The sequence below is a fragment of the Apium graveolens genome, chromosome 8 (assembly GCF_009905375.1).
Source record: "Apium graveolens cultivar Ventura chromosome 8, ASM990537v1, whole genome shotgun sequence".
NCBI classification, from domain to species: domain Eukaryota; kingdom Viridiplantae; phylum Streptophyta; class Magnoliopsida; order Apiales; family Apiaceae; genus Apium; species Apium graveolens.
The window spans coordinates 243,425,659-243,443,027 of NC_133654.1; the positions used below are offsets into that span (position 1 = coordinate 243,425,659).

At 37.7% G+C, this 17,369-nt stretch overlaps 2 non-coding genes across 2 annotated transcripts; both read right to left on the reverse strand.

Annotated features, from left to right (window-relative positions):
• Positions 1–8,763: 8,763 nt before the first annotated feature.
• LOC141682011 (small nucleolar RNA R71) lies at positions 8,764–8,870 on the reverse strand. The gene has a single exon (XR_012559416.1). It is a non-coding gene; the product is annotated as a small nucleolar RNA R71 (small nucleolar RNA).
• A 4,267-nt stretch (positions 8,871–13,137) lies between these two features.
• On the reverse strand, positions 13,138–13,244 carry LOC141681314 (small nucleolar RNA R71). Its single transcript, XR_012558755.1, has one exon. It is a non-coding gene; the product is annotated as a small nucleolar RNA R71 (small nucleolar RNA).
• Positions 13,245–17,369: the final 4,125 nt, after the last annotated feature.

The following is a 17,369-nucleotide window of genomic DNA, read 5'->3' on the forward strand; positions in this document are numbered from 1 at the left end:
AGATCAATGACATTCAATCTAGGATTGTCCGGCCAGCTATCACAGCTAATACCTTTGAGATCAAGCCTGGCATAATTCAATGGGTGCATAATTCAATCCAGTTTGGGGGTTCTCCAACTGAAGATCCCAATATACACATTAGGGATTTCATTGAGATCTGCGACACCTTCAAGTTCAACGATGTTTCTGAAGATGCTGTGAAGCTGAGACTGTTCCCATTCTCTCTGAGGGACTGAAAAAGATGTGTCCTAAGTCCAATCATGTATGATGATTTAGGAATAACTTTTATGTAATCTGTTTTGATTTCATTGATATTAATAAAAGACTTGTTTTGGTTTTATTGCGGGCTTTATCTATTTAAGTGTTTAAAGAAGATATACCATAGTTTAGAGTAAAGCTTTTTATGGATTATGATGAGATCATAATAATGAGACCTAAAAGATGATAACTCTAAACTTAAATATTTCCTGGTCATAGGATTACTAACTGGTAATTAGTAATCCGTAAAGATCGGTACATACTATACTTGCTTCATTATAAAGGATGTCTATTCTCATAAACATTTGTGTGGTGACACTATAGCTAGTATGTAGGTGCTTATTATAGAATAAGTTCACTGAACATGACTCACACAGCTGAACAACTGATGGAGTTCACTCACGTGTCAGCAGTTGTTCACATAGTGATAGTTGTACAAGTATCCTTAGACTTGAGGTCATCATAGTCATCTTGTGTACACTGAACTATGCTTTGGTTTAATTCTTAGTCTCCAGGGACAATTATAAGGGCTCTACTGGGTATAGGAATTTGTACACGAAGATAGTGAATGATCAATAAAGGATCTACCCCTTCCAGTGAAGGAAGAGAATATTCAATGTTGATCCACTTATTCTAGTTCAGGAATCTCTAGCCAGAGTGAATGAAATTAGAAAGGAGTTTCTAATTTACATTAAATAGAACTAAGCATAGTGAATAGGAAAGAAAATGATTAAATAAGATAGGCTTGACACAAGTTCCATGCCTTGTATTTAATCGTGACATTGCAGGGTGGAAGAAATTGATTGTACGGTAACTACTCACTGAATGGGTTCTTGGTATTCTAAGCAGTGAATTCGTATTATCCGGATAGTCGCGATATGCTGAGAAGTATCCCTCACGATGTAGAATAAATATGATTAATTAATTAATCATATTTAATGAATTAGAGAATTTATATAAATAATGATAAAATAGTTTTATTATTATTTATTTCTACTACCAGCTTAATATTGAACCTACAGGGTCACACCATAATAGAGAATGATTTAATGGTGGAGGAATTAATTAATAATGGCTGGTAATTATTTATTTATGAAATAAATAATTAATTAGCAAATTTAATTATTGATTAAATGAGATTTAATTAATTATAAATTAATTAAGAAAAGTTCTTAATATTATTAATTAAGAATTTAATTTTGGAAATTAAATCAAGTGAGAGAATTATTTCTAAAGTGTTTAGAAAAAGGATTAATAATTAAAAGGTGTTTTAATTATTAGTTAATAGGTTAATAAAAATAAATGGTTAATAATAATAATATTTTATGAGAAAATTTTAAGCTAAAAATTTTGCCTATAAATATACTATTATAAACCCTTATTTTGCCTCAACCTAAAAAGTTATGAAAACCCTAATTCTCCCACCTCTTCCTCCTCCATTACATTGATCTCTTGGTGGATACCGGTAGAGTGCTTCACACTTGAGGAGCAGCTGCTAGGGATCTCCGCTCGTCGTTCTTGGATCGCTATTAAAGACCTCCATCTTTCCATTAACGTAAAGCTTCTTAAGGTAAACATACTGAACTACGAATTAAATATTATTTTTCGCATGGATCCTGCGGAGGGTTTCGGTTTTTTTTAAGATTTAAATTTACGTTTTCGTTGCGTTTATGTGCTAAAAACCTTCAATGGCATAAGAGCTACTTGCGAAAAGTTTTTAATTCGTTTATGTGTTTAACTGTTTTCGATATATGAGCATGTACGTGATTCGCCATGATTTGATGTTGATATAATATGCTTATATATGTATGGTTTTGATTATATAATATTCATGTGGATTGTATAATCATAAGATGATTATGTAATCTGTATATATACTGATATATACATGATTTATGTTTGTTCTAATTATGAGAATCATATATACGGATTCTGAATTGGAAGCTGCAGATTTGCTGAAATCTGGGTCTGGTAACCGATTTACGCAAACGAATACCCTATTCCATAGTTAAACGAGTGTCTGAACAAAAGTGATAGTTAAAGCTATCAACGACTCGTCTGTAAGGCGTTTGACGTCGTTTACTGCCCGTAAACAGTGATTCTTATTTTTCTGATTTGATTCTGATTTTTCTGATTTTTGTCATATTTTTTTTTATGATTAGATCATGGATAATATGATATGTTAAATCAGATTATGTGTTTTAACATGCTTTTATGTGTTGTATGAGCATGGTGGATGGTTATGGCCTTTCGACATTAGTGTAATGGTTTTTTGTTTTAAATACGACTTGCATGTCGTCAATCTTTGTAATCATAAATCTCGAATGTAACTTGAGTTATTCTTGTAAGTTCATTAGATTAGTTTTACTTTCAATCTATTTAATGTAATAGAAGACTCAAGAAGCCTATCCAATGGAGGTGATACAAAGAAGAAGACGAAGCATACAAGAAGTCTAAACAAAGAAGAAGACTTATGTAATAAGTAGTTGTATTTATTTTCATCACCATGTTAGATTCACCTTGATCTTTATCATGAGCTTGATAAAGATCACATAGGATGGGGCCATAACCAAACACATTTACTTTATTGCACTTTATATTTACTTCTTTATTTAATTTAATATATGAGATATATGCCTATATTTACCATGCGATGATAGATTTAGGTGAACTTAAATCAATATAAGGCGTGCTCTAGAAAATCTAGAATATGAATCGTTTATTGCCTTAACAATAATATTATGAATACAATCATGAGATTCTTGTATTTATGAAACACGTAATTAAATATGAATTTTCAATATTGAGAGAAAGATGATTCTGTCAAAAGAAGATTTCTATCCGTAAGAAAGGGGTATTAAGTGACGCCTCTTGACAATGCTCCCCCCGATCTGGGAATCATATGATTATCGATTATTGATTTGAAATATTTAATTTAAAAGGAAGAATCTCTTTATAATATGATTATGATTGTAACATAATATAATCCCTCTAAAATTAAATAATATCAAGTAGTAATTGGTCAATGACACAACGGGCTTGTGTCGGTCAAAGCCTTCCAACATGGTAGAAAGTAGTTCTTATTTTTAAATCATTGTCGTTTTGTGCTACAACCGAGGGCTTTGATTTCGAAATAAGAAATACTTGTCTATTACATAGAGATGTGTACATTGAATTAGAATCTAAAGGTCGTTACGTGCTACAGCCGTGGGCCGTTGGAGACTGATTCAATTGTACGAAATATTGGGTTAGACTTGACTTAAAATATTGAGTTTGTCGTGCTACAGCCATGACTCAATTATTCAAGAGGCTAAAGTTTTATTAGAGAATAACATAAGATGTAATTGACAAGAGTTGTCTGTCTATTGAACATCACATGACGTTTCGTGCTACAGCCGAGGTTGTGTGATGGAATGTAGGATCCCTATTCCCACTAGCATTATGAATGCTTAATTTTCACTTAGGGGTTGTATAAATTAGATAAACTAGTGGGAGCCACTTATGAATAAAGACCCGATTCATATAGTGTTTTGAAATGAAAGTGAATATTTGTTAAGTGTTGTTATGTGTTCATCATTTACAGATTTACTATATATGTTATGTCTTCTGCACTATCACTCCGGAGTATACTAGATGCTCTCAAGTTGACTGGTCCTAATTTTGCTGACTGACTTCGAAACTTGAGAATTGTTCTCAGGGTTGAGAAGCTGGAATATGTGCTTGACTCACCTAAGCCTACTGAACTTGCTAGCGATGCACAGAATGATGAACATGTTGTGTATCGTAAGTGGATAGATGATGCAAATGTTGCTCAATGCATCATGCTAGCTTCCATGAACATTGAGCTACAGAAGCAACATGAGCATATGGATGCTCACACTATCCTTATGCATCTACAAGAATTGTATGATGTGGCAGGGAGGACAGCTCGATATGAGATATCGAAGGAACTGTTCGGTTGTAGGATGTCTGAGGGATCATCTGTGAATGACCATGTACTTAAGATGATCAATTTGATTGAACGTCTTGGACAACTTGGTTTTGCCATGGATGGGGAGCTGAGCCAAGACTTGGTCTTGCAATCACTTCCGAGTTCGTTCTCGCAGTTTGTTGTGAACTTTCACATGAATAAGCTGGATGTCAGCCTGCCTGAACTCCACAACATGTTGAAGATTGCGGAATTGAATTTTCCCCCTAAGAAGAGTTCTATTCTTCTAATTGGTGAAGGTTCCAATCCTAAGAAAAGGAAGAAGAACCCTTCCAAGAAGATTAAAGTAGGTGAGAAAAAGCCGGTTCCACCAAAAGCTGAAGGCCCCAAGAGCAAAGCTGTTTGCTTTCACTGTAACAAGGTGGGGCATTGGAAGAGGAACTGCAAGGTTTACCTTGCAGAATTGAAGAAGAAGAAGGGTAGTGAGACTACCGCTTCTGATTCAGGTATGTTCATGATCGAAGTTAATATATCACTAAGTCAAATTTCTACTTGGGTATTAGATACCGCCTGTGGTTCTCATATTTGCAATTCGTTGCAGGGACTAAGAAGAAGTAGGACTCTTAAAAAAGAGGAGGTGATTCTACGGATGGGAAATGGAGCAAGAGTTGTTGCTGAAGCTGTAGGATTATTTCATTTACATATGCCTACGGGCAAGACTATTGTTCTAAATAATTGTTATTTTGTTCCCTCAATTGTTAGGAATATTTTTTCTATTCCATGTTCGACTTGGCTGGATTTTTGTTTGTTATGCAGAATAATAAATGTTCAATTCTTAGAGATAACGTTCTTTATGGAAGTGGTATTTTAAACAATGGTCTATATGTATGTGACATAGATCATAATTTACTACAAATTGAACATACTAATAAAAGAAAAAGGGATTTTGAAAATCTCACTTTCTTGTGGCACTGCGAACTTGGTCATATTAGTGAAAATAGACTGCGGATATTGCATAAGGAAGGGTTACTTGACCCCTTTGATTTTGAATCATATCCTACATGTGAGTCTTGTCTATTGGGTAAAATGATCAATCTCCATTTAGTGGACATAGAGAGAGGGCTACAGAATTGCTAGGATTGGTACACACAGATGTATGTGGACCAATGTCTACGCAAGACATGGGTGGATTTTCATACTTTATTGCTTTCATAGATGATCGATCTAGATTCAGATATGTGTATTTGATGAAACACAAGTTTGAAGCCTTTGAAAAGTTTAAAGAATATAAGTATAAAGTGGAGAAACAAACCAAACATAGTATCATAACTCTTCGATCAGATCGAGGTGGTGAATACTTGAATGGAGAGTTTCTAGCTTATCTCAAAGAAAATGGTATAGTCTCCTAGTGGACTCCTCCATATACTCCACAGTTGAATGGGGTATCTGAAAGGACAAATCAAACTTTGTTAGACATGGTTCGGTCCATGATGAGCTATGCGAATCTTCCAGTATTCTTGTGGAGTTATGCATTGGAAACCTCAGCATATTTACTGAATAAGGTGCCTTCCAAATCTGTTCCTCAAACTCCATATGAGATATGGAAAGAACGGAAACCCAGTCTTAAACACGTTATGATTTGGGGATGTCCAGCTTATGTCAAGAAAGTTGACCCAGATAAGCTGGAATCTCAATCTGTAAAATGTAATTTTGTGGGATATCCTAAAGAGACTTTAGGGTATTACTTTTACACCGATCATCGGGTGTTTGTCTCCAGACAAGCTACCTTCTTGGAAAAGCAGTTTGTCCTTGAAGGAAACAGTGAGAGCAAAATTGAACTTGATGAAGTTTAAGAAGCACAAACTACTACGGATCAAGTGGAAACACCTGTTCAGACTAAACAACCTTCTGTGGAACAGCCCATTCATAGGTCAGGGAGAGTGTCTCGCCAACCTGAGAGGTATTATGGCCTTGTCATTGAGAATGACAATGAGTTGTCAATCATTGATGATGATGACCCTGTGACCTATAATGAGGCTATGAGTAGTGTTGACTTAGAGAAATGGCATAGTGCCATGAAATCCGAAATGGAATCTATGTATACCAACCAAGTATGGACTCTGGTTGAGGCGCCTGAAGGTGTTAAGCCTATTGGGTGCAAGTGGGTATACAAAAGAAAGATTGGAGTAGATGGCCAGGTGGAGACCTATAAGGCCAGGCTCGTGGCAAAAGGATTCAGACAAAGGCAAGGGATTGACTTTGATGAAACTTTTTTGCCTGTAGCCCTGTTAAAATCAATTCGGATTTTGCTTGCGATTTTCGATTACTACGACTATGAGATCTGGCAAATGGACGTAAAAACGGTCGTCCTCAATGGGAAACTTGAAGAGGAAGTGTATATGACACAGCCAGAGGGTTTTCTTTCCAAGGGAAATGAACACCTAGTGTGTAAGCTGTTGCGAACCATATATGGTTTAAAGCAAGCTTCTCGGAGATGGAACATCCGTTTTGATGAGACAATCAAAGAGTTTGATTTTATCAAAAACATAGATGAACCATGTGTCTATAAAAAGGTTAGTGGGAGTGCGGTAACATTTCTTGTATTGTATTGAAAGAGGAGACGTCAAGAGAGTTGGCACACATAACAACTAGCAGACCCACTCACAAAGCCACTTTCTCAAAGTCACTTTGATCGTCATAAAGACAATATGGGTATTAAATACCAGAGTGATTGGCTTTAGTACAAGTGGGAGATTGAAAGAGATGTGTCCCAAGTCCAATCATGTATGATGATTTAGGAATAACTTTTATGTAATCTTTTTTGATTTCATTGATATCAATAAAAGACTTTTTTTGGTTTTATTGCGGGCTTTATCTATTTAAGTGTTTAAAGAAGATATACCATAGTTTAGAGTAAAGCTTTTTATGAATTATGATGAGATCATAATAATGAGACCTAAAAGATGATAACTCTAAACTTAAATATTTCCTGGTCGTAGGATTACTAACTGGTAATTAGTAATCCGCAAAGATCGGTACATACTATACTTGCTTCATTATGAAGGATGTCTGTTCGCATAGACATTTGTGTGGTGACACTATAGCTAGTATATAGGTGCTTATTATAGATAAGTTCACTGAACATGACTCACACTGCTGAACAACTGTGGAGTTCACTCACGTGTCAGCAGTTGTTCACATAGTGATAGTTGTACAAGTATCCTTAGACTTGAAGTCATCATAGTCATCTTGTGTACACTGAACTATGCTTTGGTTTAGTTTTTAGTCTCCAGGGACAATTATAAGAGCTCTACTGGGTATAGGAATTTGTACACGAAGATAGTAAATGATCAATAAAGGATCTACCCCTTCCAGTGAAGGAAGAGAATGTTCAATGCTGATCCACTTATGCTAGTTCAGGAATCTCTGGCGAGAGTGAATGAAATTAGAAAGGAGTTTCTAATTTACATTAAATAGAACTAAGCATAGTGAATGGGAAAGCAAATGATTAAATAAGATAGGCTTGACACAAGTTCCATGCCTTGTATTTAATCGTGACATTGCAGGATGGAAGGAATTGATTGTACGGTAACTACACACTGAATGGGTTCTTGGTATTCTAAGCAGTGAATTCGTATTATCCGGATAGTCGCGATATGCTGAGAAGTATCCCTCACGATGTAGAATAAGTATGATTAATTAATTAATCATATTTAATGAATTAGAGAATTTATATAAATAATGATAAAATAGTTTTATTATTATTTATTTCTACTACCGGCTTAATATTGAACCTACAGGGTCACACCATAAAAGAGAATGATTTAATGGTGGAGGAATTAATTAATAATGGTTGGTAATTATTTATTTGTGAAATAAATAATTAATTAGCAAATTTAATAATTCATTAAATGAGATTTAATTAATTATAAATTAATTAAGAAAAGTTCTTAATATTATTAATTAAGAATTTAATTTTGGAAATTAAATCAAGTTAGAGAATTATTTTTAAAGTGTTTAGAAAAAGGATTAATAATTAAAAGGTGTTTTAATTATTAGTTGATAGGTTAATAAGAATAAAGGGTTAATAATAATAATATTTTATGGGAAAATTTTCAGCTGAAAATTTTGCCTATAAATATACTATTATAAACCCTTATTTTGCCTCAACCTAAAAAGTTATGAAAACCATAATTCTCCCACCCCTTCCTCCTCCATTACATTGATCTCTTGGTGGATACCGGTGGAGTTCTTCACACTTGAGGAGCAGCTGCTAGGGATCTCCGCTCGTCGTTCTTGGATCGCTATTAAAGACCTCTATCTTTCAATTAACGTAAAGCTTCTTAAGGTAAACATACTGAACTACGAATTAAATATTATTTTTCGCATGGATCCTGCGGAGGGTTTTGATTTTTTTTAAGATTTAAATTTACGTTTTCTTTGTGTTTATGTGCTAAAAACCCTTTAGGGACAAGGCTAAGAGCTAGTTACACTCTCTACCAGCTAGTTCGATTACTACTTGGGAAGATCTTGCTCAGAAGTTTCTTACTAAATTCTTCCCTATGGCAAAGACAGCTGCACTCAGGAATGCTATTACTCAATTTGTGCAGCAAATGGGAGAATCGCTATGTGAAGCTTGGGAGCGCTACAAGGAGATGCTTAGGAAGTGTCCTCATCATGGAATGTCTGATTGGATGATCATCAATTGTTTTTACAATGGGTTGGGAGCACAGTCCAGACCCATACTCGATGCAGCATCAAACAGAGCATTATGGGCAAAGAGCTATGAGGAAGCTTATGATCTAATTGAACTGATGCCTGCTAATGAATATTAGTATCAAACCCAGAGATGTCCACAGGGCAAGGTAGCAGGAGTTATTGAAGTGGACACAGCTACGGCTATCACTGCTCAACTAAAGGCGTTGTCTATGAAGATCGATTCTCTGGCTAACTATGGTGTTAAGCAGATAATTAATGTTTGTGAGTTGTGTGCAGGTCCGCATGTGACGGAGCAATGCGCTATATCTAGTGACTAAGCTCAGTTTGTGAGCAACTTTCAGAGATCGCAGCAACCAGTTCCAAACACTTATCATCCTGACAACTGGAATCATCATAACTTCAGCTGGAGCAACAATCAGAATGCGATGCAACAGCCGTTCCAGCAGTTTGGAAATAAGCTATTCAACCCTCCTGGTTTTCAACAACAAATTACACCAAAACAACAAACTCATGGTGCATGTCTATCTTCGAATGAAAAATTTGAATTGGAGGAGTTGCGGCTTATGTGCAAAAACCAGGCTCTTATATGCCAAAGCCAGGCTGTTTCTATCAAGACTCTGGAGGACCAAATATGCAAATTGCTAATGCCTTATTGAATCGACCACCAGGAATACTTCCTAGTGATATAAAAACAAATCCAGGCAAGAGGGAAGTTGAAGAACAGGTGAACGCCATCACCTTAAGGTCTGAAAAGGTTGCAAGCCCCCAATTCAGCAAGACGAAGAGCCTGAAAAATCTCAAGTTTCAGAAAATGTAGTTGTGGCTGAAGAAGAAGTGCAGAAGGAAGCAGAGGTGGAACCAAGGAAGAGTACTGTGGAACACACTCCTCCTGAGGGTAATACAGGGGAGAAACAGATCTATCCTCCACCTCATTTTCCTAAGAGGCTGTTGAAGAAAAAGTTGGATAAGCAGTTTGAGAAGTTTTTGGAGGTGTTCAAGAAACTTCATATCAACATACCTTTCGCTGAAACTCTTGAACAGATGCCTAGCTATGTGAGGTTTATGAAAGGTATTCTCTCTCGGAAAGTGAAGCTCAATGACTTACAGACCGTTGCTTTAACGGAGGAATGCAGTGCTGTGCTGCAACAGAAGTTGCCTCTGAAGCTTAAAGATCCTGGAAGCTTCACTATTCCTTGCACCATCGGAAACTTGTCATTCGACAAGTGTTTATGTGATTTAGGAGCTAGAATCAATCTGATTCCCTTATCTATCTTCAAAAAGCTTGGTCTGCCTGATCTGAAACCAACATACATGTCATTGCAACTAGCTGACCGTTCCATCGCCTATCCACGAGGTATAGTGGAGGATGTCTTGGTCAAGGTGGATAAACTCATCTTCCCTGCTGACTTTATAATTCTTGATTTTGAGAAAGATAAGAAGATTTCCATTATCTTGGTAAGACCATTCTTGGCTACAGGCCGAACTATGATCGATGTGCAAAAAGGAGAGCTTTCGATGAAGGTTTACGATCAAAAGGTCACTTTTAATGTGTTCAAGGAAATAAAGTTACCCACAGCTAAAGAGGAGTGCTTTAAAGTAGAGTGGGTCGACTCTGTAGTAAATTCAGTTTCTGAACAATTGCCAAAGTCAGATACCTTAGAGAGATCCTTAGTAGGGGAATCAGTTATTGAAGATAAAGAAGGAGCAGAGCAATTGCAGGATTTGAATGCACCTCCGTAGATGAGGAAGTTGGATTTGCCATTCGATTCTTTTGGTTAGCAGAGCTGAAAATTTCTAAGGAGTGTTTTGAACCATTTATTCAAGAAGCTCCCACACTTGAGCTCAACCGAATGCCAGATCACTTGAGTTATTCATTCTTAGGTGCACCCCATGATAAGGGGTTGGGATATATTTTTGATGATGTAGAAAGTGGCTGGACGGATATTCCCGTGCCTACAGAGGGTTCTTCTCATGTGCAACAGGTAGTTGATAGGACTGGTGTTGGTGATGCACAGTATAGAAGATTGACTAGGCGAATGGAGGCCATGCATGTCATCCACCGATATTTTGCTGAAGATTTGACACACGCTTTCGGTACTGTTGTTCGAGACATGGTGGCGAGGTTGATTGGCCACCTGATCCTCCACCCGACGAGGGTGACTCTCCCGCTAATTGATAAGTGGCATTTTATACCACTTAGAACACCTCATAACGGCTTGAATTGGTGTCTTGGACTTAACTATTTTGTGTATTTGACGCATTTCTAGTATTTATGCATTTCAGGGTATACTTGCTTAGATAGGTATTTTTCATCAATAAAGCTTAAGGAAGTGCTTGGAATCAGTCTAGGGGTGACGAGCGAAGAAATCAGCAAAAACAAAAGCAGAATAAGGAATTTTCCAGTAAGGTAGCAGGCGGTCGCGCGCTAGAAGCAGGCGACCGCGTGCTAGCAGGTGGCCACGTGGAGGATGTAGGCGGCCGCCTGTGGGCGGATTTTTAGAATCTGGATTTTATAATTGGAGTATGATTGGGCTTCTATTGGCGCTGGTTCTCTTGGGCTATTATATAAACCTTATGGGAAGACGTTTTCTTCATCAAAAAATCAAGAGCAAGGGCAAGAAGATTGAGAAGATCGTTTTAGCACACAATAACGAAGAAAAGGAAGCATACGTTCTCTTGTGATTCTTTTAATTCGTTGTAACTGTGGATGCTAGTTTTCTTTATGCTTTGAACTTTAATACTCTTGTGACGTACTTCATTATTTATTAAGTATTTTTATTAGCCTTATATTGTTGTATTATTATCATGCTTTCATATGAACCCATGGTGACGATGAGTTCTATTATGGGCTAATCGTGATCATGGGATTCTAGCGGATTTACTATGGATTTCTTTAGTTAATTGTTTAATACCTTGGTATGTGGTGATTGTATGATATCTAGTATAGGTTGTGCTTATTCGTCTTATATGCGTCGTGAACATGTAAAGATAGCCTGTTAATCTCTTGTGAAGCGACAATGAATCTTGAGATTTAGAACTTGCCATGCTAGCATAGGTTCATGTATTGTATGCATGATTAGTGGGTAACTCTAAACATTTTACTTGCCATGTGTAATCATCATGAATAACTTGTACTTAAATCGTAATGTTGTCAAATTCTGTAGACATATAGGGTCTCAACATAATTGATGCTTATTCAACTTCTATCTTAATTGTGGATGCTTGGTAGAATGGTATTCGTACAACGAAAGTTGGCGTTAATCAGTTTCGTGTTGTTCGATTAATATCATCACCATTACATGCTAAGGTTAATGACAACAACTATTGAATGAAGTAGTAATGAAGTTAGCATCTCATGTGTGTTTAATATTGTTAATTCAAGTGTTTAATTCTCGTAGTTAATATTAGTTAACCAATCTTAATTGTTATTGTCTTGGCATTGAAGAATAATCATACATTGGTGAGTAAGTTTTAATTAAATATAATTAATCAGAGTCTCTGTGGGAACGAACTAGAAATCATTCTATATTACTTGCGTGAATAATTTAGCGCATGTTTTGTGCCTAACAAGTTTTTGGCGCCGCTGCCGGGAACTCGGTGTTAATTGTTTAATTTATGTACTTGCCATCAGTGGTCATTAGGATTCATTGATTAAGACTTCTTACTTATTGCTTTCAGTTTTGTTTCAGGTACTCTAGCGAGCGTTTATGCAAACACGTTCTCGCACTCGCAAGAGAAATCTGGATAAAGCTGAGAAAACAGATAAAGCTCTTGACTCTCCGGAGAAGATAGCTTTTGAAGATTCGTATAAAGAGAGTGAAAAGAAAGAACCTGAAATAATGGGTGATCGTCTAGCTCAAGCTGATCCAGCTCTTATGGAATTTTCTCAGCCTAAAATTGATGATATTCAGTCAAGCATCATTCATCTGGCTATTGAGGCCAATAATTTTGAAATCAAATCGGGCACTATTCATATGGTGCAGAATTCTGTTTCTTTCGGAGGGGCTGCGACTGAAGATCCCAACATGCATATCAGGAATTTTATCGAGATCTGTAGTACTTTCAAATATAATGGTGTCACTGATGAGGCTATCAAGCTGAGGCTTTTCCCATTCTCTCTGAGGGACAAAGCTAAGGACTGGTTACATTCGTTACCAGATGGGTCCATCACTACTTGGGATGATCTTGCACAAAAGTTTCTGGTGAAGTTCTATCCAATGGCCAAAACTGCAGCTATGAGAAATGCTCTTACTCAGTTTGCGCAGCAACCAGGAGAATCTATGTGCGAAGCTTGGGAGCACTACAAGGAGATGTTGAGAAAGTGTCCACATCATGGTATGCCTGACTGGATGGTGATTACTGGTTTCTATAATGGTTTGGGGGTTCAATCTCGACCCATGCTCGATGCAGCTTCTGGAGGCGCCTTGTGGGCCAAAAGCTATACTGAGGCCTATAATCTCATTGAAATTATGGCTGCAAACGAGTATCAAAACCCAACTCAAAGGATGATGCCTGGGAAAGTAGCAGGTATTCTAGAAGTCGATGCAGCTACAGCTATTGCAGTGTAACTCCAGGCGTTGTCTATGAAGGTCGATTCTTTAACCAACTATGGCGTAAATCAAATAGCTAGTGTATGTAAGCTTTGTGCAGGCTCTCATGCTATGGATCAGTGTTCTCTTGTTAATGAATCTGTTCAGTATGTGAACAATTTTCAGAGATCACAGCAACCTGTGCCCGCTACTTATCATCCTAATAACAGAAATCATCCCAATTTCAGCTGGAGCAATAATCAGAATGCTGTTCAGCAACCATATCAGCAAGCTGCAAATAAACAGTTTAATCCACCTGGATTCCAGCAACCTCAGCAATTTGCTCAAAGGCAAACATATTCTCAACAAGGAGGTGTTGCTCCACCGTCTAGTGTTGATTTCGAGGAGTTAAAACTATTGTGCAAAAGTCATGCTATTTCTATCAAGACCTTGGAAAATCAAATTGGACAAATAGCCAATGCCTTGCTCAATCGTCAACCTGGCACACTTCCCAGCGATACTGAAGTGCCAGGCAGGAAGGAAGCTAAAGAGCAAGTCAAAGTTGTCACCTTAAAGTCTGGAAAAGTTGTTGATGCTGAAAAAGCAAAAGATGTAGAAGTTAAAGTTATTGATGAAGAAGGAATGCAAAAGGAGAAAGAGGGGGAACCAAGGAAGACTATTATTGAACACACTCTGCCTGAGGGTAATATAGGGGAGAAACAGCTCTATCATCCACCACCTTTTCCTAAGCGGTTGCAAAAACAAAAGGTGGACAAGCAATTTGGTAAGTTTCTGGAGGTGTTCAACAAACTTCACATTAACATACCTTTCGTTAAGGCTCTTGAGTAAATTCCTAGTTATACGAAATTCATGAAAGGTATTCTTTTGAGGAAGGTGAAACTGGATGATCTTGATATCATTGCTCTGACGGAAGAGTGCAGTGTCGTTCTGCAACAAAAGTTACCTCCAAAGCTTAAGGATCCAGGTAGCTTCACCATTCCTTGCACTATTGGCAAGTTGTCATTTGACAAGTGCCTTTGCGATTTGGGAGCAAGCATCAATCTGATGCCATTGTCTATCTTCAAAAAGCTGAATTTTCCTGATCTGAAGCCCACCTACATGTCTCTACAATTGGCTGATCGTTCGATTACATACCCACGAGGCATTGTGGAGGACGTGCTAGTAAAGGTAGACAAGCTCATCTTTCCTGCAGATTTTGTCATTCTGGATTTCGAGGAAGATAAGAAGATTCTCATAATCTTGGGAAGACCTTTCTTGGCCACATGTCGTACCTTGATAGATGTGCAAAAAGGTGAACTCACTATGAGGGTGCAAGATCAAGATGTGACATTCAATGTATTCAATGCGATGAAATTCCCTACGGAAGATGAGGAGTGCTTCAAGGTGGATTTGGTCGATTCTGCAGTCATTTCAGAACTTGATCATGTGCTAAGGTCTGATGTCTTAGAAAAAGCCTTATTGGGGGATTTTGACAGTGAAGATGATGAAGGCAATGAGCAGTTACAATATCTGAATGCTTCTTTTTGGAAATATAAGTTAGACATGCCATTTGAATCTCTTAGTAATACTGATCTCAAGAATGCTGAGGGAAAGCTCAAACCATCTATTGAGGAAGCACCTACTTTGGAGCTTAAACCATTGCCTGAACACTTGAGGTATGTTTTTTTAGGTGAAGCATCTACTTTGCTTGTTATTATTACATCTGGCCTTTCAGGTAGTAATGAGGACAAGCTCTTGAGGATTCTGAGAGAATTCAAATCGGCTATCGGATGGACTATAGCATATATAAAAGGGATCAGCCCTTCGTACTGCATGCATAAAATTCTGCTAGAGGAAGGTAGCAAGCCGACTGTTGAGCAATAGAGAAGGCGTAATCCTATCATGAAAGAAGTGGTGAAGAAAGAAATTCTAAAATGGCTAGATGCATGTATCATGATATCCTATTTCCGACAGTTCTTGGGTGAGCCCCGTGCAATGTGTACCTAAGAAAGGAGATATTACTGTGGTAGCAAATCAGAAGAACGAGTTCATCCCTACTCAAACAGTCACATGATGGAGTGTATGCATGGACTACAGGAAGTTGCATAAAGCCACGAGGAAGGATCACTTCCCTCTTCCATCCATTGATCAGATGCTTGACAGGTTGGCTGATCATGAGTATTATTGTCTTCTGGATGGCTATTCGGGCTACAATCAGATTTGAATTGCACCAGAAGATCAAGAGAAGACCACCTTCACTTGTCCATTTGGAACGTTTGCTTTTCGCAGAGTTTCTTTTGGCTTATGTGGTGCACCTGCCACTTTTCAGAGATGCATGATGGTCATATTCTCTGATATGATTGGAAATAATATCGAAGTATTCATGGACGACTTCTCCGTCTTTGGACATTCGTATGATGAATGCTTGAATAATCTCTGTTTGGTGCTCAAAAGATGTGTTGAGACCAATCTGGTGCTGAATTGGGAAAAATGTCACTTCATGGTGCAACAAGGCATCATTTTTGGGCATAAGGTCTCTAGTAAAGGTCTTGAGGTGGATAAAGCCAAGGTGGACGTTATTGAAAATCTTCCACCACCTATTTCTGTGAAAGGAATCCGTAGCTTTCTTGGTCATGCGGGTTTTTATCGGCGTGTTATCAAGGACTTCTCTAAGATATCTAAGCCGTTGTGCAATTTGCTCGAGAAAGATGTGCCTTTCAAATTTTATGATGAATGCTTGGCAGCATTCGAGACTCTCAAGAAGAGTTTAATCACCGCACCAGTTATTACGGCGCCTGATTGGAGAGAACCTTTTGAGATGATGTGTGATGCAAGTGATTATGCAGTGGGAGCAGTTCTTGGGCAGCGAAAGACTAATATCTTTCATGTGGTCTACTATGCTAGTAAGATGCTAAATGGAGCCAAACTGAACTACACTACTACTGAGAAGGAGCTCTTGGCTATAGTTTTTGGTTTCGAAAAATTTCGATCGTATCTACTGGGGACAAAGGTGACAATGTTCACTGATCATGCTGTCATCCGCTATCTGGTCTCAAAGAAGGATTCGAAGCCTAGACGTATTCGTTGGGTTCTCTTACTACAGGAATTCGAGTTAGAGATCAAGGATCGAAAAGGTACTGAAAATCAAGTGGCTGGCCATCTCTCTAGATTGGAGAATCCCAATTCTACTTCACATGATAAGACATTGATCAATGAATCTTTTCCGGATGAGCAGTTGTTCGCAATTCAAGAGGAAGAGCCATGGTTCGCAGATATTGTGAATTATCTTGTTAGCAATATAATGCCTCATAATATGAATGCGGCACAAAAGAAGAAGTTTTTGCATGAGGTAAAGTGGTATATGTGGGATGAACCATATTTGTTTAGACAAGGAGCTGACCAGATCATCAAGAGATGTATCCCATTCTGTGAGATGGAGGGGATATTACGAGACTGTCATTCCACAGTTTATGGTGGACATTATGATGGTGAAAAGACAGCAGCTCGTATTCTGCAAGCAGGTTTTTTATGGCCTACGTTGTTTAAGGATGCACATCAGTTCATTTTAAGGTATGATTGTTGCCAAAGAGTTGGGAATCTTTCCAGAAAGGATGAGATGCCTTTAAATGTGCTACTTGAAGTTGAGGTCTTCGATGTTTGGGGAATCGATTTCATGGGACCATTTATCTCGTCCTGCAATAATCAGTACATCTTGCTGGCAGTCGATTATGTCTCGAAATGGGTAGATTCAATGCTCTACCGACTAAACGAAAGTTTCGTAAGGGGACTGGAGCAGGCTGATGCAAAGGTAGTGTTGAGTTTTCTTCATAAGCAGATATTCACAAGGTTTGGAACGCCATGAGTTATCATAAGTAACGAAGGGTCGCATTTCTGCAATCGTAAGTTCACTTCTATGATACAACGCTACAATGTGA